Source organism: Somniosus microcephalus, chromosome 21, assembly GCF_052327205.1.
Source record: "Somniosus microcephalus isolate GS21.2 chromosome 21, FLI_Smic_1.0, whole genome shotgun sequence".
NCBI lineage: Eukaryota > Metazoa > Chordata > Chondrichthyes > Squaliformes > Somniosidae > Somniosus > Somniosus microcephalus.
Window position 1 is genome coordinate 32,735,415 of NC_141007.1, and position 24,165 is coordinate 32,759,579.

At 44.0% G+C, this 24,165-nt stretch overlaps 1 protein-coding gene and 1 long non-coding RNA gene across 7 annotated transcripts in view; one reads left to right on the forward strand and one right to left on the reverse strand.

The window, feature by feature from the left end:
- The window catches only part of LOC147102691 (protein shisa-6-like), a 631,586-nt gene that overhangs the window by 272,858 nt on the left and 334,563 nt on the right, over positions 1-24,165 (reverse strand). The gene's annotated exons all lie outside the window — the stretch shown is intronic.
- LOC147102692 (uncharacterized) overlaps positions 13,357-24,165 on the forward strand; it is a 115,207-nt gene continuing 104,398 nt past the window's right edge. For 2 of the 6 annotated variants that reach the window (XR_015073062.1, XR_015073065.1), the window contains exon 1: positions 13,357-13,464. This is a non-coding gene — a long non-coding RNA (uncharacterized LOC147102692). Of the gene's footprint in view, positions 13,465-13,798; positions 13,901-15,057; positions 15,139-24,165 lie in introns of those variants that run through there. The other 4 variants (XR_015073060.1, XR_015073063.1, XR_015073061.1 and 1 more) reach the window with 4 other exon arrangements.

Consider the following 24,165-nt stretch of genomic DNA (forward strand, 5'->3'; position numbering starts at 1 on the left):
CCAGTGGATATGGGTGCACCAAACTGATAAAACTTACTGACAATAGACTTCAAAATGTCTGCTGTGGGAATCCGAAATGTCACAATGATGAAGTAGGTGGTGATATTTTGATGTCGAGGAGTAGCTTTATCTTATTTTGAACCCATGCACTTTGCCAGGAGACCCAATGCTGTCAAAAGTGGAAATATTTTCTATTTCTCAGAACTGATACCCTTGACTTTGATGAACATAAAAAATGTAGTCCCACACCCCCCCCCCAAAGAAATGATTGTGTATGTGTATGTGTGCTATGAACTGTAACATTATCTGACCTCCATAAACAATCAAGTGTGGCCCTTGTGGATTTGACATCATCCGAGGCCCTCGTTCAATCTCCAGCCTTAAAATCAGCTCAAAGACAGATGGGTAGATATTCTCAGGGGTGGAATTCCAGCATAGTTGTGGTGGGATCCAATTTGGGCAGAGCGCGATTCTTCTGCTTGCCCCCCCCCCCTCCCCCCCATGTTCCGACAGCAGTTTCTGAGCATGCATGGGGGCATTCCCAGGATATCCCAAGAATTCAGACCAGCCCACTTCTGCTAGACCTTGGGGTTCCTATGCCTACCGAGAGTAGGCATATACATTGTTCTGGGCCTACTGATGGCCTCAAAAGAAGAAAAGGAACAAAGGTAATCGGTCCCAGAGCATTATGAACAAAATCATCTCGTCATAAGAGTAATATCTCATCAGAGTTCCTTGAATGAAATTTAGTAACAAATGTATGGAAATGTGGCAGGCTCGTTTTCCGCATCATTTACACGTGAGGAAGATTTAATGAATGCAGGCTCCCGGCAGACGAGGCTCCCTGCTGGGAGTGCGCTTTTGTAAAATTGGCTCAAAGGTCTTCATCGTTTCAAATGCCAGAAATGTATTTGAAATAGCTTGTGCTGGTGTCAGTCAAAAAAGGTTTACTGCGTTCCTGTTCTAATGTTCTGAGACCATTCCAAGTCACCTAAATAAAAAGTGCTGCGGCTTTGAAATGATTTATTGTATTGAATCATAAGCGGTGAATTTATGTCATTTTTGTACACGCTGTATCTATTACAAAATAAATCTTGCAGAGAAGGCACTGACTTACTTGCTTGCTGTGCTTCGATCCCCTGACATGGATGCTATGGTTATATTTGTGCCTGCATTTGCTGAAAGTGTCAGTCTCCCAAGGTTGTGTGTGTAACTCTTCGTTTTATTTACATTACCACTTACGGCATATTTAGGTGGAGGACTGACTCGGGAAATGAAGGTAACAGTTGACTGAGTATTGCAAATGCTTTCTGCCACTTATGAGGCTTTTCATTCCATGGAATTAGTATTAAAATCTATGAATGGGCAGAGAAAAACATTGTGACTGAATTAGGTTGCATTTTGATAATTCTCTAAAAAAGGGATTTAGGTTAAACAATTTAGCCATCATCATACAGTTAGCAAAGACATAAAATAATAAATGAATGTAGGAAATCTGCTGATTAAAAATTATTCAAGCTTAGTTCTCAAGGTTTCTGGCTCCTTAAGTTTAATTAATGCCTTGTATCTCATGACTAGACATCTATTATTTTATAATGTCTGGGGCTCAAACAGCTTACATTGATTCACCTAAATCCCTACTTATGGGATTATCCACATCAAAACTGAACATCTTTGTGAAAGGCGAATGGTGCCTCACATGTCTGTCACATCGCTCCTGAAGATAGGGTGCTGAGACATGACACTTTAGTGCCTAGCTTCAGGCTCATGATACTCCTCATTGCCCATAGAGATTAATAGAGCATTTCTCAGCCTGCTCAACAATGTCCAGCTTTTAAAGTTATTTTCATATACTTCCTTTACAGGGAATCCCTGAGAAACATTCTACCATTCGATTAGACAAATCCAGATATATTCAGATCTGAGCACATTATGGAAATGATGGATTTACTTGGGAGTCTAGGGCATGTGTAATTATTCGGGTGTGACAAGTACATGACAATAATTTGAAAAGTTGCATATTATATGGATTTTTTTTTGAAGATAAGGCCTTAGTCTGGATAATTTCTTCAACTGATAACTTCTATGGCCTACAAAAATCTGATATGTATAGGTATCTGAATTAAGACTCCAAATGTTAAGATCCGTAGGGACACTGATGGCATTTGAGTTGCAACGCTGAATCTATCTCCAAAAGTATAGGTCATTTTATTGCAGAAAATGCCAGTGGTTGATGTATTCTAATGATATCATAAGACTGAATGATAAGCAATTCAATGTGCTGCAGCTCCATACCAAGACTCTTGATTAGCAACCTGCCCTGCTTTTATAAAATCCTACAGCACAGAAGGAGGCCATTGAGCCCATCATGCCTGTACTGGCTCTTTGAAAGAGCGACCCAATTAGTTCCACTACTCTGCACTTTCCCCGTAGCCCTGGATTTTTTTCCTTTTTCAAGTATTTATCAATTCCCTTTTGAAAGTTACTATTGAATCTGCTTCCAGCACCCTCTCAGGCAGTGCATTCCAGATCACAACAACTCACTGCATAAAAGCAATACTCCTCATCTCCCCTCTGGTTCTTGTGCTTTAGATCAGTAGTCAGACCCAACTCCATTAACCAAGCTGCATTATACCTGAGCTGGAAGAACTTTGTAAAGAACTAAGGAGAGAAAAGTAACATTCAACTGGACAGATACCTGATTAATGCCAGGGTTGAGGTTATAATGGCAACCACGACATGTGTCATCAAACACTACATGGAATTCAATAGTGTAGTGTATGTAACCGTTCTACCTTTAAGAGAACTATTTTATGTAACCGTCCACCTTTAAGAGAACTATTTTAGGTGTGGCACTACTTTATCCTGGCTGCTGTATACTGTAATACCGACGGTGACCACACCGGTATATAAGTGCTGTGGCAGAATTTATTGGGCAGATTCGCCCTGACCTTCGAATAGTAAAGTCCTGTTTAAGTTACTCTTGTAGTCTGTGTATTACTTCGCTATACAACCCACAGACTTTACAAATAGCTTTTAGGCTAGAACAGTTATGGACTTCATCTTTGCCCTGCAGGTGACCCTGTCCCAATCCCAAATGTGGACTCATTTTAAATATTGAGGACAGGCAGCCTGTGGCCATAGTGGCATCACCATCCTGTCCATCTCACCAGGAAAGTCAGAGCGGCGCTTTGCAGCTCCAAGGGAGCCCATGGCTCATATCGAACCAAAGATTAAAAAATCTTCATTCCCTGCAGGGATTGAGCACCAGGTTCTGAAGGTGATCAATCCCTCTTTGTTCCATTACTTCTTTGAGGCCGTCAGTTGGCATGGGAACCCCAAGCCCAGAGTGAAGTGAGCTGGGCTGAATTCTTGGGGTAGCTGGGGAATGCCCCATACAGGCCCAGAAATTGTTGCCAGGATGTAGGGGGACAGGCAGAAGAGCTGCACTCTGCCCCATACTGGATCCCCCCCCCGTCCACTACCACCAGCACCAGCACAACTATTCTGGAATTCCACCCAAAATAATTTGTATTCGCCTGTCTTTCTGGGATCTTGGTAATGTATATTTGGTCAACTTTGACTAATGTAGGTTTTAATGCTGTTTTGATTAACCTTTGTATGTTTACCATTGGGGCTCAGGGAGGAACTTTTATTGAGTATTAAGAGTGATGAGATACAAATTGTATTTTGTTTGTTGGAAGGAAGGTTATGATGCACCAAACAGCCTTTACTTTCACCACATTTTCTTGTTCTTTTTTTACCTTCATCACCTATCTCAGCTGGACACAGAATTCAGCAAAGATGCAACAGGAGACAAAGGACCCAATCAACCCAGCTCTTTTAGTGACTCCCAACTGTTCCCTCAAACTGCATACATAATAAATCGTCTGTCTGAGAATAGGGTGTCCATTTCTTTGCCTCTCTGCCAACTGATAGGCTACTGGTACATGCAACGATATGGAGTTGCATGTACCAGTTAACAAAACAAATTAGAGAGGTAATCAAAGATTGAACAGCAGTTCTCACTCAGTCTTCTGTTCTGCTTCTTGCATTTTCGAAGGCAAACCAAGTGCCGATACTCAACCTGGAACTGTAACCCTGTAATTATTAAATTGCTCTGAATATTTTAGAGAAGTCGCGTAAAACATCAAAATAGCATTGCGAAGGCTACAGGAACAAGAGTTCAGCAGAAGGTGAGAAGAAGGGTTCTTTCCATGCATTATGATTTTCCGTAGATTGATCAGCTTGAGCACACTGGGGCACATGGCTGCACTTAAACACTGTAAGTGTGTACATTTGACTGAACAGATAGGCCCCTAATTGCATTATGACTGCAACTCCACAACTAAGTAACACTTGAAGCAGGTCTCCCTTGTCATGTTATTCCATAAAACGTAACTACATTCACTCTAGTATATAATATGTATTAATGTAATTGGAGTAAACTATTAATCCTGGAGCAGCACAAGTTTTTTTTTTTTTAATCAAAAAGCTCAGACCAGTCAGCTCAGTCCTCCAAGCATTATAAATGCTATCAGTCAGTAGAGTCTAAAGTGCTGAAGAGATTATTATTACAAAGGATCATCCTGGGATGAGAGGGCTGTCCGATGAGGAGAGATTGAGTAGAATGGGCCTATATTCTCTGGAGTTTAGAAGAATGAAAGGTGATCTCATTGAAGCATATAAGATTCTGAAGGGGATTGGCAGGGTAGATGCTGAGAGGATGTTTCCCCTGGTTGGAGAGTCTAGAACAACGGGTCATAGTCTCAGGATAAGGGGTAGCCCATTTAGGACTGAGATGAGGAGACATTTCTTCACTCGGAGGGTTGTGAATCTTTGGAATTCTCTACCCCTGAGGGCTGTGGATGCTCAGTTGATGAGTATATTCAAGATGGAGATCGATAGATTTTTGGGCACTAAGGGAATCAAGGGATATGGTGTTAGGGCGGGAAAGTAGAGCTGATGTAGAAGTTCAGCCATGATCTTATTGAATAGCGGAGCTGGCTCAAGGGGCTGGACTGCCTGCTCCTGCTTTTACTTCTTATGTTTCTTCTAATTACCCACAATACACTGTCTGTTATAAATCTCATCATCATGAAGAAACAACTTATGAAATAACACTGGACGGCCAGCTGGTGGTGCCATCCAAGGAGTATAAATACTCGGGCGTGGGCCCAGCTTGCCCAGGGACATTTTGTAAGACAGGAACTAGTGAAGTACAACTAGACCTCCATGTTCTGAAACAAGTTGATTAAAGCCTTGCTTTATAGTCGAACCATGTGCGTAGTGAGTTTTATTACGTCACTGTCTACACCATATTTAGCCTGGGTTCTACTGCTAGGCTCATTTGGGGAAATTTAACTATACCATCTTTTTATAAAGTTTGGAAACTAAAACCTATAAGACATATAACTATTCAAACTGCAAATGAGACGATTGCCATTATATTTTCTACATTTTGAATCCTTGGATGGAAATACAAGGTTTTTGCCAAAGTCATCCGTGGAATTACTGGCCAAAGTTCAGAGGAGTTTCTATGGAAACACTGGCCAACTGGCCAAAGGGATTGCCATGGAAACAGTTGCCAGGTGTTTAGAAGGGTTCCCATTGGAAATGGTGGCCAAGTGTTCAGAGATTTTTGTGGAAATTCTGACGATGCCACCAATTGAGTTCGTAAATATCTTTTTAGCTGTTTCAAGGCCTAGATTTACCATTCTCATTAAAACTGATATGTATGCAGCTCTTCTATTTCATCTGGGAGACAGTCTGATACAAGTCACTCAGGAGGTAAAAACATTACACTTGCTATTGACTGCTACCTTTCGATAACATACATCTTGCTGTTGGTATTTTTTTGTCCTTTCACTTTACTCTAATGCACAAGTTAAGCATAAAATTAAGTAAACTGTACAATGATATCAATTATACCTTGGCCCGGATTTTGTGGTAGAAATAACGGTGAGGCTATCAGCATTTTTAAAGTGTAAATCGGGCAGCAACTTTCGGCGCCCGCAAATGCGCAGCTAAATGTGGATTTCAGGAAGTTGCTGTCCCAGTTGCCCGGCCCCTCCACAAGCTTCACTACATTGGTATCCCGCTGAGAGACACGCCATTTAAATACATAGAAAGGCATGAAGTAGTGGTACTTACGTGATAGATACTCAGTAAACATGTCAGAAAAAGTTAGGGCTTGCCCATTCCAGTTAAAAAAAAATGTTGACATCATGATAAATCTTAATTATTGCCAAACAACCATTCTGGCACTGATAATGAACTTTTACAAGTGTGCACTCTCATTCCCACAGATTTGAATTATTATTGGAGATTTTGAAAAATTTAAATAAGAATCATTTTATTTTACTTTTTCGTTCCATCTCTTTTATCTCTCTCTTTATCCCATCTTTCTTTCCCTTTCATTATTTTGCTTTCTGGACATGATTCGACATTAAATTAAATACTCGAACATATACTTCCTGGTTCAGACTCCGCACTGCTCAGTAAGGATTCTTCAATCTGGTTAAGGTGTTACACAGTTGCTTGCCTTCTTTACACAAGTTCCAGATCCCCTATAGAGGGCGCCACGCTGTTTTCGATTTCTAATAACCGCAAGTTCCAGTGCAAAAGCCTGCAGGCAGTCTGTGGGCAAGTGTAAGTGTAATGAATGGTCTGCGCCATTTGTTCACCACTGACTGCAAAATCCGGGCCAATTATTGTCTTGTAGTTAATGTATTAGAACTTAAAATCTCAAAGCAAATTTCACAGAAATATAATTCAGCAACCATATTTTAAACATATGATAGTTAGCATAACTAAAATATTTTTCAATTTTCTTTTTGTACATCTAACTATATGTTTTGTTTCAATTGTTGCAGAGTCTGCTTCTTGGCTTTATTTATTATTTTCACTATTAGTACAGACTGTGGTCTTTGTGCCAGGTCTGTAACCCTGGTGTAATACAACATTCGCCCTAGAGATGCACTCTCATGGTTTGACTGATATCAAGGAAGCAATTTCAAGAGCTATCATCGGGAGAGCACCATACACAGTTAGTAGCTGAAATCTTGACAATGTGAATGAAAATTTGTACCCTCAGGAAAAGGGAGGTAGCAGGAATTACACTACACAAAACTTCAAACACCATGGAGCATTTGCACAGTGGCTCCTGCAGTGTAAGAAAGTGGCTGTTAATATTCAAAACCATGATTTTGCCAATGGGGACGCGTTGGAGGCGGGACTGCTGCTTGTTGGGTGTTAGTCCCGCCTCCATCGACTTCTGGCCAACCCACGCTATTTTCCCTTGATTGACCTTGTTAAGCCCGCCCAGATGGTACCCGCCCCCAGATTCTGCCATTTTCTCTGCAGTCCCGCCTCCCCAGGGCTGGTAAGATTGTGCCCCATGTGTTACCAATGACAGACCAGTATGTGCGATTTGTGCCTGGCTGCTAAAGCTGCATAATGTGACAGCTACCTTAGTGCCTTCTACTCTAAGCACGCATTGTTCCCTCATGCATTCCACTCTCTCTGAGGTGCAAAAAAAAAGAAAAGAGATCTCTTTCATTTTTATAGAGAGATTCTAGTTTTGCTTTGGGAAGATGGTGATGGTAATACACTGTACAGTTCACGACAGGTGAAGGTGGATATATCTCTCATGTTGAGCACTGCACGGCTTGTGCATGTATTAGTTCAACCTCTTTATGCGTGTGCTGTAAAATGGGTAAGTTGTATACTTGCTACCACACGGAGTAGCTGAGGCGAGTAGCATAGATGCATTTGAGGGGAAGCTAGAAAAGTACAGGTGGGAGAAAGGAATAGAAGGATATGCTGATAGAGTTGGATGAAGTAGGGTGGGAGGAGGCTCGTGTGGAGCATAAACATTGGCACAGACCAGTTGGGTCGAATGGCCTGTTTCTATGCTGTAATTTCTATGTGTAATTTCTAGGACATTTAGGACTGAGATGAGGAGAAATTTCTTCACTCAGAGGGTGGTGAACCTGTGGAATTCTCTACCACAGAAGGCTGTGGAGGCCAAGTCACTGAATATATTTAAGAAGGAGATAGATAGATTTCTAGACACAAAAGGCATCAAGGGGTATGGGGAAAGAGCGGGAATATGGTATTGAGATAGAGGATCAGGCATGATCATATTGAATGGCGGAGCAGGCTCGAAGGGCCAAATGGCCTACTCCTGCTCCTATTTTTCTATGTTCTATATTTCTATCTATGTAATTCTATACCTGTCATATCAGTGGAGCTGATGTTTTAAGAGTAGGACAAGTCACGTTGGTGATAGAAAAGCTCATATTCATTTGTGTAGCATTCTAGATGGGTATAGCAGTGGTGTGAATGCAGTACGACTCCTATCTAAATGGTGCATCCCTCTTGTACAAGTGGCGTACATTTCCTACGTGATTATGCATACCAGTGTCCAATTTTATATAGTGTTCGGTGTAACTCTGATACTGCAATACAACACCTAGGAACTGTACATCCACGTGTAGAAATTTCAAACCCTCTGCTACATCAAAATTAATTTGATAAATATAAATTTGAATTGTAGATAACGGTGATGGTTTTGACAGCTCTAATATGTGGAGTTCCAGTTTGTTTTGGGGAGAGGGGTTGTTGCTGTCAGAAAGCCTTCCTGAAAGGTGAAACGCCAACAGGAAATAGATTTAACATTCACACTGTGTACATTCTCTTCCCCTAATAACACTGACTCTCACTCAAGCAGTGCATTGGCAGAAGGGTGTGTGCCACGCATACCTAGTACTGGTGCAGAGTCACTAAAACCGCACTGCTGTCTGCTCGCCACAGGTTTTTGGAGCTCGGGCTATGGAACGTGAATATATCAACAAAAATATCCTGCTGCACCTCTAGTGGCTCAATTGGTAAAGGAACTGTCCAGTGTGCAACTGTCCGCGCCGATCAGGAAGGATCTGCCATTTGTAATCAGTTTACCAGTCTCCGTAAAGGCAGCAGTCAAGGTGTTATAACAACAGCAGCAACTTGCATTTATATAGTGCCTTTAACGTAGTAAAATGTCCCAAGGCGCTTCAAAGGAGCAATTATCAAATAAAATTTGACACTGAGCCACATAAGGCGATATGAGGACAGGCGACCAAAAGCTTGGTCAAAGATGTAGGTTTTAAGGAGTCTCTTAAAGGAGGAGAGAGAGGTAGAGAGATGATGAGGTTTAGGGAGCGAATTCCAGAGCTTAGGGCCTAGGCAGCTGAAGGCACGGCCGCCAATGGTGGGCTGATGAAAATCGGGGATGTGGAAGAGGCCAGAATTGCAGGAGCGCAGAGATTTCGTAGGATTGTAGGGTTGGAGGAGGTTACAGAGATAGGGAGGGGCGAGGCCATAGAGGGATTTAAAAACAACAAAGAGAATTTTAAAATTGAGGTTTTGCTGGACCGGGAGCCAATGTAGGTCAGCGAGCACAGGGGTGATGGGTGAACAGGACTTGGTGTGAGTTAGGATATGTGGAGTTTTGGATGAGTTGACATTTATAGAGGGTGCAAGGTGGGAGCCCAGCCAGGAGTGCGTTGGAAGAGTCAAGTCTAGAGGTAACAAAGGCATGGATGAGGGTTTCAGCAGCAGATGAGCTGAGGCAGGGGCGGAGGTGGCAATGTTACGGAGGTGGTCATGTTAATGGAGAGGATATGGGACCGGAAACTCAGCTCAGGGTCAAATAGGACACCAAGGTTGCAAATAGCCTGGTTCATCTTCAGGCAATGGCCATGCAGAGGGATGGAGTCAGTGGCTTTGGTCTTCCTAATATTTAATTGGAGAAACTTTCTGCTCATCCAATACTGGATGTCGGGCAAGCAGCATGACAAATCTAACGCCATGGAGGGATCAAGAGAGGTGGCGGTGAGGTAGAGCTGGGTTTCGTCAGCGTACACGTGGAACCTGATGTGTTTTTGGAAGATGTTGCCGAGGGGCATCATGTAGATGAAAATTAGGAGGGGGCCGTGGATAGATGTTTGGGGGACAGAAGAGTTAATGATGCGGGAGTGGGAAGAGAAGCCATTGCAGGTGATTCTCTGGCTATGACTGGATATATAGGATGGCAGTCCCATTTAGCTGGATAATGGAGCAGAGGTGTTGGAGGAGAATGGTGGTGTCAACCATGTCAAAGGCTGCAGACAGGTCGAGAAGGATAATGAGGGATAGTTTACTACAGTCACGGTCACATCGGATATCATTTCTGACTTTGATAAGGGCCATATCAGTGCTGTGGCAGGGGAGGAAACCTGATTGGAGAGGTTCAAACATAGAGTTGCAGGAAAGGTGAGCATGGATTTGGGAGGCAACAACACATTCCAAGGACTTTGTAGAGAAAAGGGAGGTTGGAGAGGGGGCGATTGTCTCCAGGGACAGAGTTTTTTGAGGAGGGGGGTTGATGATGGCAGATTTGAAGGGGAGAGGAACTGTATCTGAGGATAGGGAACCATTAAAAATGGGTTGGATTTTGCTGTAGAAATAACGATGAGGCTAACAGTGCTCGCCATTATTAAAATGTAAATCGGACAGCAACATTCGGGGACTGCACATGCTCAGTTAAACGTGGAAATCATGAAATTGCTGTCTGAGTTGCCTTGCTCGTTCAATAGCTTCACTATAACAGTATCTCGCTGAGAGACTCGGCATTGAAACACATGGAACGGTATGAAGTTGCTATACTTATGCGATTGATACTGACTAAAGGCACCAGAAAAAGTTAGGGCTTGTCCATTCCAGTATAAATACATTTTTGACTGCATAATAAGTCTTAATTACTGTAAAACAACCTCTCTGGCACTAAAAATTAACTTTTACAAGTGTGGAGTCTCATTCCTTCAAATTTTAATTATTGTTGGAGATTTAAAAAATAAAAAAGTGAATAAAAATTCTTCCTGTCTCTCTTATCTCTCTCTCTCTCTTATTCCCACATTTCTTTCCCTTTCTTTATTTTGCTTTCTGTGCCTGATTTGACATTGAATTAAATACTCTGACTTATACTTCCTGGTTCAGACTCTGTGCTGCTCATTAAAGATTCTTCAACCTGATTGGTTAAGGAGACACACCATTGTTTGCCCTGTTCACACAGGTTCCAGATCCCCTGTAAAGGATGCCACACTGTTTTGGCTCGCTAATTTACAGTAAGTTCCAGTGTTAAACTCCATAGAAAGTCTGTGGGCAAGTGTAATGAATGGCTGGCGCCGTTGAGAGCAAAATCCAGCCCTATATCAGCTAACCCAGGGGGCAAGAAGGGAAGTTGGGTGTTCAGCAGTTTGGTGACCCGTATTATTGGGTGCTGAGGCTTCCTATGCACCCATTGCATGTAGTGCGGGATAATGCAGTGGGGAAGTGCCTGTGATACTGTGGACCTGTACACCAAGCATGTGATAGCCTTATTAAAGCTTCAAAAAAAAGTAATGAATTCATTGCCCCATAATGTGGTCTCAGTGCATAAACAGGTGCTGTAGGAGCTCAGTACCCGAATCGAGCAGCTGCTGGATGGTTGGCCTATTCAACCATGTTTGTTCCTATTTCTTAAAGGAAGGTTTGCTGGGTAGTTGCATCAAGGAGCTTGTATAATAACCCACCAAATTCATTGCTTGGGTTTCACTGCTACAGCTATTCACATCATGTTAAAGCTACATCTCATCTGTCATCTGTGGGTGTTGGCTGAGGGATCAGTAATTGAACCTGGGTATCCTGCTATCCATCCCCCTCTGTCTCATTCTGGAGGAGGCAAGGCAGCGTCAGAGGAGATGTGCAGTACAGGTCAGCCAAGGTAACCAAGATGATCGCAAGCTTTCACAGTCGCAGCCCGTAAAGGGTCATTGCCATTGGAACAGGTGGAGAAGGGTAGAAACTGCCTAACCAGTGGCAGAAGAGCACCTCAGCCAACAGCATTTTAGGTGAGTCTGTGAATATGCAGCATGCATGCAGTACCTTGCATTGGTTCTGTGATTGGTCTGTGCCACATTTCATGGGCACTAGGCAAACATATTGACATGGCAGCTGCTAAACTGTGGCCATGCTTATGCATTTGGAAAGTAGGTGAACAATTGCCAGACAGCTATGCATTCTCCCTCTGTCATGTCCCACCAAGCTTAAGATGCTGTGGAGATCAGGCAATATTGTCATACTGAGCAAAGTGTGAGCACGTTTAACGTGGCAACCTTTCTGGGAGCAAATTTCATCCTCAGCTACCCTCCAAGAATCTGGTGCAAGGGGAGGCAGCATTCTCTTCTCCTGCTGCCTCCATTCAGGCTACCCCTGTATCACCCTGCAGAGGGAGACGCCTCTCTGCTCCAAAGAGGAGCACCCTTCTCTCCAGCACCTCCTAGAGTAGGGCCTCCAAAGCTGTACCCTGGGAGGATCCATTCATTCCCCTGGTCTTGGTGCGGCCATTGCCACCCCTCGGCAGCAGTACAGTTTGAAAGTAATCGTTAGCCGCTGGCACCAGATAGTCCACCCTTTGCTTTGTGTGATGTGTCCCGGGAGCGCTGCGATATTATACATAGGAGCACGGTCAGCTCAAAGCCATATAGGTGCACACAGCACCCAAAGAGCAAGTGTTCCTCTGCCACAGCACTGGGACAACATTATCAGCTCCTTCACTTTAGATTGTGTGGCAGAGGGATCTTTTCTGAATACTAATGCTAGCACATAGGCCTCTGATAACCTTCAGTCTTCCTGAAAACTAATGGTACGTATTCATTTTAATAGACTGCAGTTATCATCAGTTGTTGATCAGTGGGTTGAATATTTCCAATTCATAGATTTACAGCAGCTATCATTGTGTAAAGTAGCTAAAAAAAAAACCTGGTACTGTGAGACACTTGAAGGTCACCATCTTTTGGGTCAATCCTGATTTATACGACAAGTAGGTCATTTGTTTTAAGTTTAACTTGTTTTAATCCAGTCTACGTTTGATATTTGTCGGATCTGTGTGAAAGTTAAAGTCAACTCTGCCTTTTGTCTGGTTTGATATTACATCAGAGTTCTTGTAACTTTTGTGTTGATCAAAGCAAAGCCTGTCACTGCTGGTGATCATAACACTTGACTTTGATCATCTCGTGGTAGAGTAGAGCGCTCCTGGATCAAGCCTGATGAGAGTTAGATACAGTGGGGGGGGGGGGGGGGGGATTTTAACACCCAAGGACGGGTGGGTTGGGCGCAGGTGGGAAGTAAATGGGCCAGTAATTCCTGTCCCAATGCGTCAGTACGGACGGGGTACTCACGCGTGGGTCCGGAGGAATTGCCGGTTTTCAGCATGCACAGCGCATGCGGAGAAAACCGGCATTTCCTCTCCTCTGACCCAAGGGGTTAAGAGGCGGAACGCGTGCGAGGTTTCAGGTAGCGCATGCGCGCTGAACTTCCTTTTTTTTTGAAGAGTTGCCCGTGGGGAAAAGACTCCGGTTTTTACATGTGAAAAAAGCAGCCGTAAGTACTTACTTTTAACAGGTAAATGGTCTATTAAGTAAAATTAGAAAATTTTTCCACAGGTTCATTATTTTTGATGACTTTACAGTAAGGTAAGTGTATTTTTAGCCCCGATTTTTTATATAAAATTTTTTTTCAAAATTTAAAATTATTGTTTAAAACAGTTTTTTACAGTTATTTATAGTTCATTTAAGTAGTGCGATGTTTTTTAAAATTTTCTTTCAAGTTTAAGTAGTGTTTTGGGGCCAGGAGTTTTCATGAGTTTGACAGTTCTTACTATCAAACTCATGAATAAACTTTTGCAACCTCCCATTGGTTGCCCAGTGCTCACGTGATCCCAGCCGGCTCATCGCACTAAGTACGCCGCTGGGTCACGCACGCACAGCGCGGCAGGACCTGAAGCGGGCCAGTGACAGGAAATGCAATGCGGGCCAGGATTGAAATGTCAGCGTGCCGGGTAAGTGCACATCGGGGGCTTGCACGCGCCGCAAGCCCCCGAACCTAATTTCTGGCCCAATATTTTTAAAATCACAAACCCGACCCCAATCCACCTCCAACCCGCCCACTTCCGATTTTAACAGAAGCAGGTCGGGGGGCAGGTGGCCAATCCACTCTCAGGAGGCACGTCGGTCAGTAAAAGCTTTTAAGGAGGCTGTGTGCCTCCATTTTAATAAGATATTTAGTTTTAACCCATGGAGGCTGGGTTTGCCGGGGCAGATAAAAGGAGGCAGAAGGGCCGGATCCATGAGGTAATTTACAGCAGTGCTTGTGGGTCAGGAGGAGCAGGAGTGTTTCACCCGGCTCAACAAGCAAACCTGTAAATCCCCCTCCCGATCAGCCGACAACCCCCCCCACCCAATCTCCCATCCCCTCAATCTCCAACCCCCCATCCCACCCAATCTCCAACACCCGCCCAATCTCGACACCACTCCCCGATCTCCGACACCCCCTCCCCGATCTCTGACACCCCCCTGATCTCCGACTGCCCCAATTCCCCCGATCTCCGTCTCCCTCCACTCCCCTGATCTCCGACTCCTCCCACCAACAACCCCCCCCCCACCCCTCGTCCCCACTCTCTTTATGGCCCTGAGTAACTATCGGGGTCAGTATAAAACTCCTTCACATATCCAACCATGTGCCTTAACCCCAGCCTCAAAAGAACAGCTCCTACTGCCTAATATGGTACTCTTCGCAAAACAGCCATCTTTGTGGCCTTTCTTATATCCCCATTATACTATACATGTATGAGCGATGTTAGGTATAGTATAGAGTCTCCAAAGCTGCTATAAGTCAGTGGTCTTCGAAACAAGAGCACCTTTAAGAGAACTCCAATGGCTAATCTGGGAGTGCTTTAAGGACTTGCGTATTTCTCTGAACCATCGTCACATAGTTTCTTTTTTCTCTTCAATAACAATAGGAGCCAAAAAAGCAAGCTCTGTATTATAACATTGTATATTTTATTCACTCATATTTCCCTAAAGGGAGTGAATTAATCTCGCGCATTGCGCTAATAACTTTGAATAGCAGATGTTAATCTATAATTCAAACTGCTCTGTTCCAAATGTGGTGAACAGGCTCCATTGCAGGTGCTGATTTCTCAGTTTCTGTTTTACAGGCACTATTCACATATACTATTCACGTATTACAACTGTTCTGAGATGGGCAACATTCTTAATTGAGGAACAATTTAAATAGGTCAGTCAAAACTACAGTAACCCATGCAGGGGAAGCTGCCTTGTCTGTCTAAATACTTCCCCTCTCCTTACTAGAGAACCAGACACTCTTCTGTCACTCTACCATGTAGCCATTCTTCAGATATGAGCCCAGACAGTGAGTGTTGGTAGGCTATCTGACTGCAGAGCATCACAAGCCTGATCCTATCCTCACATGGGGTATGGATAGCTGTAAGGACAGGGAACACTGGTTGATTTCTTTTTTACTGCCTTCCCCCTCCAAACTGAGTGTCTGAAGTAAATTATAATACTCCCAATAGCTGTCCTGTTTGAGATCCGCTAACTCAGGATAGACTCGGGATTAAACCTGGGACCTCCCTGGCCTGTATGCCTTCGCCTTAACCAGCTGAGTGTTGTATCACGATAGGACGTTGCAAATGATAAACAGCCGCCCATGGCTGGAGGCTAACAGATGGTCGAGTAGAGACCATCTGATCCCTCATGGCAATGGCAGAGCACGACTCTGATGTTTGGTAATCTAGGAGGCGGGTGGCCTCAAGCTCTTGGTGCTTCCATCAGACCAAGGTTGGTGGTGGGGGGGGGCGGGGGGGGAGGAAGTAGACAATCGTGCAAGTGATGCATTCATTCAACCCATGTATTAAACTTCAGGTTGAAGGTGGTTTAAAATACCTTTCACCTGCATTAGGTGAGAATGGCCCCAGTTTTCTGATTTGAACATTTTGCTATCATGTCAGGTTTACATTTGTGAACAATCAAATTTGGGACCGCCCAAAGCCAAATTGAAACCCAAACTAATTGTAATTCTGGTCCCTGGACCTAACTCACTTTATAACCACAGTTCAGCCCTTTTTACTATTTGGCAATTCAAAAGTCATACAACATGTTAAAAATATTGTCACAGACATTTTGTAACATTTTCTTTTTTTTTTTTAAAAACTATCTATTTCACATAGGAAATTATTTATCCATACTTATATAATCTCAATACACTGCACTTAAGAAATTATTGGCATCCAGGGAGATGGAGTGAAGTGGGTCAGAGAACCAAACCTGCAGGTGTTCACTATTAGTCAGTTTGATCCAATGGCAGATTGACCAGTATAGTGACTTTAGGGCAAGGTGGCACAGCATGGTTAACAGACTAATTTTAGTCGCTGCAATCTGGGCACACACCTTGATGAGCAAAAAGAAATTAAGGTTGTCTTCTGTCACTGACAGCTGTCAAGTGAACCGAGTTGAGCGAGTCTCAGCACAGTCCCGAATGCGTATGGTGCACCAGAAAAAAAATAAAAGACCATAAATATGAGAATCATTTAACTCTGATTCAGTTGCCCAACTGTTAAAGGTTCACGGTCGTCCTGAAAAAAGTGTTTATTTGTGGAGGGACAAGAGTCCAGAGTCATTTTCACCATGACTTCCCCTAGAATTACATAGAATGTACGGCACAGAAACAGGCCATTCGGCCCAACTGCTCCATGCTGGTCTATGCTCCACACAAGCCTCCTCCCACCCCTCTTCATCTGATGCATATCAATATGATTGATGCCTTTCTATCTTGTATTTGTAACTAAATAAGGGTTTGCCAACCACGTCATCGTGAAAACAATACCCCTTTAAAAGGATGTGATGTTGCACAGCGAGGATTCTCTTGGGGCTCGGGCAAAATAAAAGCACTTTAAAATAAAGCGCTACTTCTAATGGCTCCCATGGTACATAAATAAAAGTACAATTCACAGCACTTTTGGCTGTGAGTCCAAGTGAATGACAATACCAAGTTTAAAATTATGCTTTTTTAATAGGATTAACTCATAGAATAATATATAAAATAAACAGCCCTCTGCATCCACAAATGTTTCTTCCTCCTTATCACATTATACAGGAATACAATCCTCAATCAAGCAGAGCATTTCCTGGTTTCTCGTCTGTGTTCAATTGTTTGATCTAAGCAAAGTTGGCCTGAGTATCGCTAGTCTAAAGAAAGTAGAATTCAGCCAGGGTTCCTGCTTCATATATTCCTTTGGGGAAGTGCTTATATGGTAATTGGTAGGAATGGGGTTCAGCTCAGCTATGTGCTCACCCTTGGAAAGTAGCTTGATGTCGCTTGTTGTCTTGGTTCATGCATGAAGAATGGGCATTTGGGTGGGGTACCAGAGGGTTCCCTGGTGCCATGGAACCAATCCAATATCAATTAGCACAGTCAGGGGAGGAGGGGGGAATTGTTACATGACCACATAGGAACAGGAGTAGGACATTCAGCCACTCAAGCCTGTTCCGTCATTCAATTAGATTATGACTGATCTTATCTTAACTCCATCTACCCGCCTTGGTTCCATAACATTTAATACCCTTGCCTAACAAAATTCTATCAATCTCAGTTTTGAAATTTTCAATTGACCCCCAGCCTCAACAGCTTTTCGGGGGACAGAATTCCAGATTTCCACTACCCTTTGTGTGAATAAGTTCTTCCTGACAACACCCCTGAATGGCCTGGCTCTAATTTTAAGGTTATGCCTCCTTGTTCTGGACTCCATCACCAGAGAAAATAGTTTCTCTCTATCTACTCGATCAATTGCTTTAATCATCTTAAACACCTCAATTAGATCACTCCTTAATCTTCTATACTCAAGGCAACACAATCCTAGTCTATGCAACCTGTCCTCATAATTTAACCGTTTTAGCCCTGATATCTTTCTGATGACTCTGCACTGCACATAATGCACATTTTGTATTGAAGCGACAAACTGGACCATTGTATCTCACCCTATGAGGATCAAGTTATGAAGAGATATGCAACAAGCTTTGATATACCTATCACGGCACTAATCCACAAAACACTTAAAGTGCGATCTTGCCAGCCCTGGGGAGGCGGGTATGGAGGCGGGACTGTCGGGAAAATGGCAGGATTTGGGGGCGGGTGCCCAACCCGCCTCAGTGCCATCTTGCCAGGAAGCGGGTAGCCGTCCCGCACCAGGTCCCATCTCCTTGGAGGCGGGAAGGGATTACAGCCACTTAACTGCCTGTTAACAGGTAGTTAACAGGCAGAAAATAGGCTTATCACCATTTTGCCCACACAAGTGCGGGCTTCCCAAAGTCTCCGAACCCCGCCAGGGTCACCGAGGCAAGTAGTGGGTCTGTGGGGGGTCGGAGAGATGCAAAAGTGCGCTGTGAAGGTAAGTGATGGGTGCAAGTGTGGAGAGATGAGTATCTGAGGTAAGTGCAAAGAGTCTCGCACCTCCGCGGTAGAGATGACAGATGGCCGTTGCATTTTCCAATGCAACAATCATCTCATTTCTGCAAAAGAAGGAGGTTTGACAAGGTCTTGAATTCAAGAGCTCATCAAACTACAGAGAATGTCAGTGTTTGACAGCTTCACAGAGCTGTGAAATGATGATAATTCATCTGTCAAAAAATGTTGACAGATGAAATGTCATACGTTGACGTTCTCTGCAATCGGCTTTCCCTTAATTGGCCTGCTGAGGCCGCTGGGTGGGCTTAACAAGGTCAATCAAGGGAAAATAGCATGGGTTGGCCAGAAGTTGATGGAGGCGGGACTAAAACCCGACAAGTGGGAGTCTCGCCTCCAAAAGCACCCCATTGGCAAAATCATCCCCTTTGCTTTGATTAAATCACTCGGCAGTACATTCTGCAGTATCACTGTGTCCCTGTAGAAATGGACCGGGTGTCCTAGATATCCTAGTTAAAGGGAACATAATTCTGGTGCGAGCGAGCCACAGAGATGTTTGTGTGACCCTGGCTGACTGTCCAGCCTCGGAGTCATTTAAATATTGAAGGCAGTGTACTTCGGTGCATTTGGAAGTGAATATCCATGGCAGTTCTCCTTATCATTCACTTTAACTTTGGTGGAAGATCCGCAGAAACCCCAGAAAAATGGCATAAATGCGGAAATTCCTCCCCCCCACCATTGTATTTACTAGCATGTGGTCCGCTCGCCCCCCACCCACCCCCGGCCCTGCTCCCACCCCACTAAACCCGCTCAAATAACCATGTTTGAACAAGAAGCTGTGGTCTGATGGTTGAAACATTCTAATTGATGCTGATACCTAATTACTGCCTTGGAACTATTCACACAAAGTCATAGTGGAGAGAAGACTTTAATGTTGGCAAATGTGTTGACCATGTTTTTTTTGGCTTCTCAGTCTGTGAATAAAACCAATCAATTCCACAAAGTGTATTTACCAAGTAACTGATGAGACTGGAAAATTAGACAAACTTTGGCTAATCATCAAAACGAGTCAATGAACTAATTATTCAAATCTATCAGGAAATAGCTGCTTCTGTTTACGTCATGTCAACAAACTCTGAATGCTAGCTGCAAAAATAACCCTCTGAGGCTGTTTGTGGCAGGCGTGGATTTTTATACACATCAGCGGCTGGAAATGTCCAAAACTAGTCATTCTTCTGTCATCTGTTGACATATTATAATAACATTAACAACTAGTCACAACTAATCAATGGCATACCAATAGGGTAAATTAGTGATTCCTATAGTCAGCAATTGAATCTACCCTATTCATGTAAATATATCTTGTGTGCCTGACAGTTTTGTTCCAGTAAAGCGCACTCTTGTTAAATGTACAACGCACTTTCCGCAAATTCATGTAGATATATACAGATTAAAAGGGGTCGATAGGAAGTCAGCTATTGTACAGAAAGCAATTTGCATGGAAGTATTGGAGTTACAGTAATATGATAGTTTACGGGTGCTTAAGGAGCTTAGCGTATATTTACACTGCTAGTCTCTGGGATCTAGAGAAAATTAGCATGTATAATGGTTAGAATGGGATCTGGGATGTAGTGTTTTTGCATAAATTCTCTTGAGTTGTGTTAGATCCGTGTATCTTGATGTTGTGTCCTTCAATAATTAGACAACAAGACTGCAGGGAACGATTCAACAGGTGTTTACTGAATGAGGGTTACTCTAGAACTAACTGTACAGATCACTACTCAGGGTTTAAATACAGGTGTGGTCACTGCCGGTACTACAGTATACAGGAGCTGTAAAAAGTAGTTCTCCCCTTAAAGGTACATACATTACAATTCCTCCCCTTTTAGATTAACAGTACCATAACACTCATTTAACAATTAAATATCAAACTAATTACAATTAACACTTTTAACATGCAACATTAACTGAAAATAGTCTATTTATAAATTCAGTCTTTGGGGAGGCATCCTGATTCTTTCTGGATAACGCCTTTCCCGAGTGTCTCACTCTTGGTGCGGAGGCGATTCGAACACCCTGTCGTCAGTTGATTCATCAGCTTCCAATGCTATTGTTTCTGAGGTAGATGCGACCTGTACGTCGGGTTCCTCACCAGGTACGTATGGCTGAGACATGGGGTTGACTCATTCTTGTGACTCTAGGATCTGGTCAGCATGGCATCTCACAATGTTCTCCCCAACATCCACTGTGTACATTAGTGGCCCCTGCCGTGTGCATATCGTTCCTGGTTGCCATTTCTCTGTTCGGTAGTCGCGGGCCAAGACTGGTTGCCCTACATTGAAACTCCTTGTCGGCTTCTCATTGATGTGCTGGAATTGCTTATTCTCAACATCTCTTCGTACATTTGGTCTGAGCAAATCCAGACGAGATCTCAACCTTCGGTTAAAGAACATCATGGCCAGGGCCTGGTTGGTGACTGCATGTATCGCATTCCGGTAGGCAAACAGGAAATTGTCCACCTTGTGCTGCAGCGGAATGTTGTCATTGTACATAGCCTTTATTGCCTTCTTAAAGGTTTGTACAAACCTCTCAGCCAATCCATTTGTGGCTGGATGATACGGGGCGGATGTGTAATGCCTTACCCCATTCCTTTTCATAAATCTTCGAAACTCTTCGGACACAAACTGTGGTCCGTTATCAGAGCAAATCTGCTCTGGCAAGCCGTTCCTGGCAAATATGATCCGTAGGACTGCAATAGTTTTCTCCGTGGTGGTGGAGGACATTTTGATCACCTCAGGCCATTTCGAGTGCGCATCCACGGCTATTAAAAACATTGAGTCCATGAATGGACCAGCAAAATCAATATGCACCCATTGCCATGGAGATGAGTGCCACTCCCATGGGTGTAGAGGGGCATGTGGTGGTGCATTTTGGACCTTCTGGCATCCTGAGCAGCTCTTTGTCAGGTCCTTGATTTGCTGATCGATCCCCGGCCACCACACACAAGCCCTAGCAAGGCTTTTCATTTTCACCCCTCCCAGATGACCTTCGTGAAGCTCATTGAGCACTCTCTCCCTTAACTTGGGTGGAATTACCACTCAGGATCCACACATCAAGGTCCCCTGGCATACTGACAGCTGTTCTCTTCTGGATGAGAATGCTGGCAACAGTGAGTCGCCATGTGCTGGCCATCCCTTCACCGTCAAATCATATACCCGAGACAGTGTCGGGTCATTTCGGGTCTCCTTCTCTATACCAGCATTAGTTACTGGCAAGCATTCAATTATAGTCGAATGAAATATTTTGACAGGATCCACTGCTGGTGCTTCCTCCGCAGTAGGCAGTGGCAGGCGTGATAGCCCATCAGCGTTTCCATGCTGTTTCGTGCCCTTATACTCTATTTCATATTGGTGTGCCCCTAGAAAATGGGACCATCTTTGTAGCCGTTGCGCAGTCATCACTGGAACGCCCTTCTTTGGATTAAAGATGGAGACAAGTGGTTGGTGGTCAGTCAGCAAGGTGAACTTCTGCCCGTGCAGATAGTGATTTCACTCCCCACACTAGGCTGAGGGCCTCCCTGTCAATCTGGGCGTAGTTACGCTCGGCTGAGGTTAGTGACTGGGACGCAAAGGCTACTGGCCTCTCCGAGCCGTCCGGGAATTTGTGCGACAGCACCGCTCCAATGCCATAGGGTGATGCATCACACGCCAACCGAATTGGTAGTGCTGAGTTGAAATGAGCCAACACCTCTTTTGATGTGATCAATGCTTTGCTCTTCTGGAAAGCTCGTTTACATTCATCACTCCACTTCCATGGTACCCCCGTTTGCAGTAGGGTGTTCAGTGGGTGTAGTACGGTAGACAAATTTGGCAAGAACTTATGGTAGTAGTTCACCAGCCCGAGGAACGACCTCAGTTGTGACACATTTTCCGGTGCTGGAGCCTTGGCTACTGCCTCAATCTTTTCAGGGGACTTATGTAACCCCTCTTTATCAATAACGTGGCCACAATACGAGATCTGCTTCTGGAAAAACTCGCATTTGTGGCGATTAGCTCGGAGCCCATATTCCTTCAATCTAGTGAGCACCTGCTCCAGGTTGGCGAGGTGATGATCACTGTCATTTTCGCCCGTGACCAGGATGTCGTCCAAATAACACTGGGTCCCTGGAATCCCTTGCAGGACTTGTTCCATTGGTCTTTGCCAAATAGCCAGAGCTGATCCTACCCCGAACCCCAGCCGGTTGTATTGGTAGAGACCTTTATGAGTGTTGATCGTGAGGTACTGTTTCGAGGCTTCTTCTACCTCCATTTGCAGGTACGCCTGGGCCAGATCAATCTTAGTGAAGCATTTCCCTCCAAATAGCGAGGCAAAAATATCTTCAATCCGCGGAAGCGGATATTGTACAGTGTGAAGGACTGGGTTCACTGTCACCTTAAAGTCCCCACAGATGCGAACTTTCTTTGGTTCCCCAGGCGTATTACTCAATGACCTCTTCATTACAGGAACAATAGGTATAGCCCACTCGCTCCAGTCCACTTTGGACAGTACTCCTGAACGTTCCAAACCTTCCAGCTCTGCTTCGACGGCTGGGCGGATCGCATAAGGTACCGGTCTGGCGTTAAAAAACTTTGGGCTTGCATTTTCCTCTATTTTGATCGTCGCTGTTATGCCTTTTAGTGTTCCGAGTCCCTGCTGGAACACTTCTTGTGCGTCAGTTAGCATTTTTGACAGTCGTCCAGGTGTGACGTCGTCATCCTTTTTGGCATCTACAGTCAGTGCTTGTATGGAATGCCAATCTAGCTGTATCTTCCGGATCCATTCACGTCCTAGTAATGGTGGTCCTCCATCTGGCAATACATATAGGTCCATTTTTGGTGTTTCCTTGCCGTTATATATAACGTTCACCCTTATTTTTCCTTTGGGGTAGACTTTTTGCCCCGTGTACATCTTCAAGACAATCTTTGTATCTCTCAAGGGTATATGTGAGAATAGCCGCTTGTAGTCCCTTCGGTTTATGACTGTTAGGGCTGATCCTGTGTCCAATTCCATTTTCACTTGGACTCCTGCTATCTTGAGCGTGACCCAGATAGTTTGGTGATCCTCCGTTTTGATCACATTATGTCGTTTCAGACAACCCAGCTCCTTGCTTCCGGAATCTGTATCACTTTTCTGTTCGTCTGAAATACTCTCCGTCACCTTATGTACCTTCTTGTACTTCTCCTGTGGAGATTTCTTGCTGCTGGTTTCCTTTCCCGACCTGCAGACTCTTGCTATGTGTCCTACTTTTCCACACTGTCTGCACACTTTGTCCTTGAACCAGCAATCATTATGGTCGTGTGTTGTTCTGCCACAGCAATAGCACTTCACTGTTCCGTATGACATTTCATTTGTGCCATATTCTTGCGGTCTCCGTTGTATCTCTGCCGCGCCCCGTGCTGCTGCTTCGTGTGATACTGCAATGCTGAAAGCCTTGTCCAGCGTAAAATCCTTTTCTGATAGAAGCCGTTTCTGGGTTCCTTCACTTTGAAGCCCACACACAAACTTGTCCCTTAAAGTATCTGCTAGTCCCGTTCCAAACTGGCAGTGTTTCGATAGCTTGCGCAGTTCCGTTAAATACTCAGCATTACTTTCATCTTTATGCTGGTTCATTTTGTGAAACTTAAATCTTTCTGCTATCAGCAGCGGTGTGGGGTTTAAGTGGTCCTGTAGGATTGACACTATGTTTTCAAAATCCTTTTCGACTGGCTTCTCTGGGGTTACTTGGTTTCGTAGTAAGCCATATGTTTTTGCACCCATTGAATTCAACAATACCAGCGCTTTCTTGTCATCTGGCACTTCATTCAC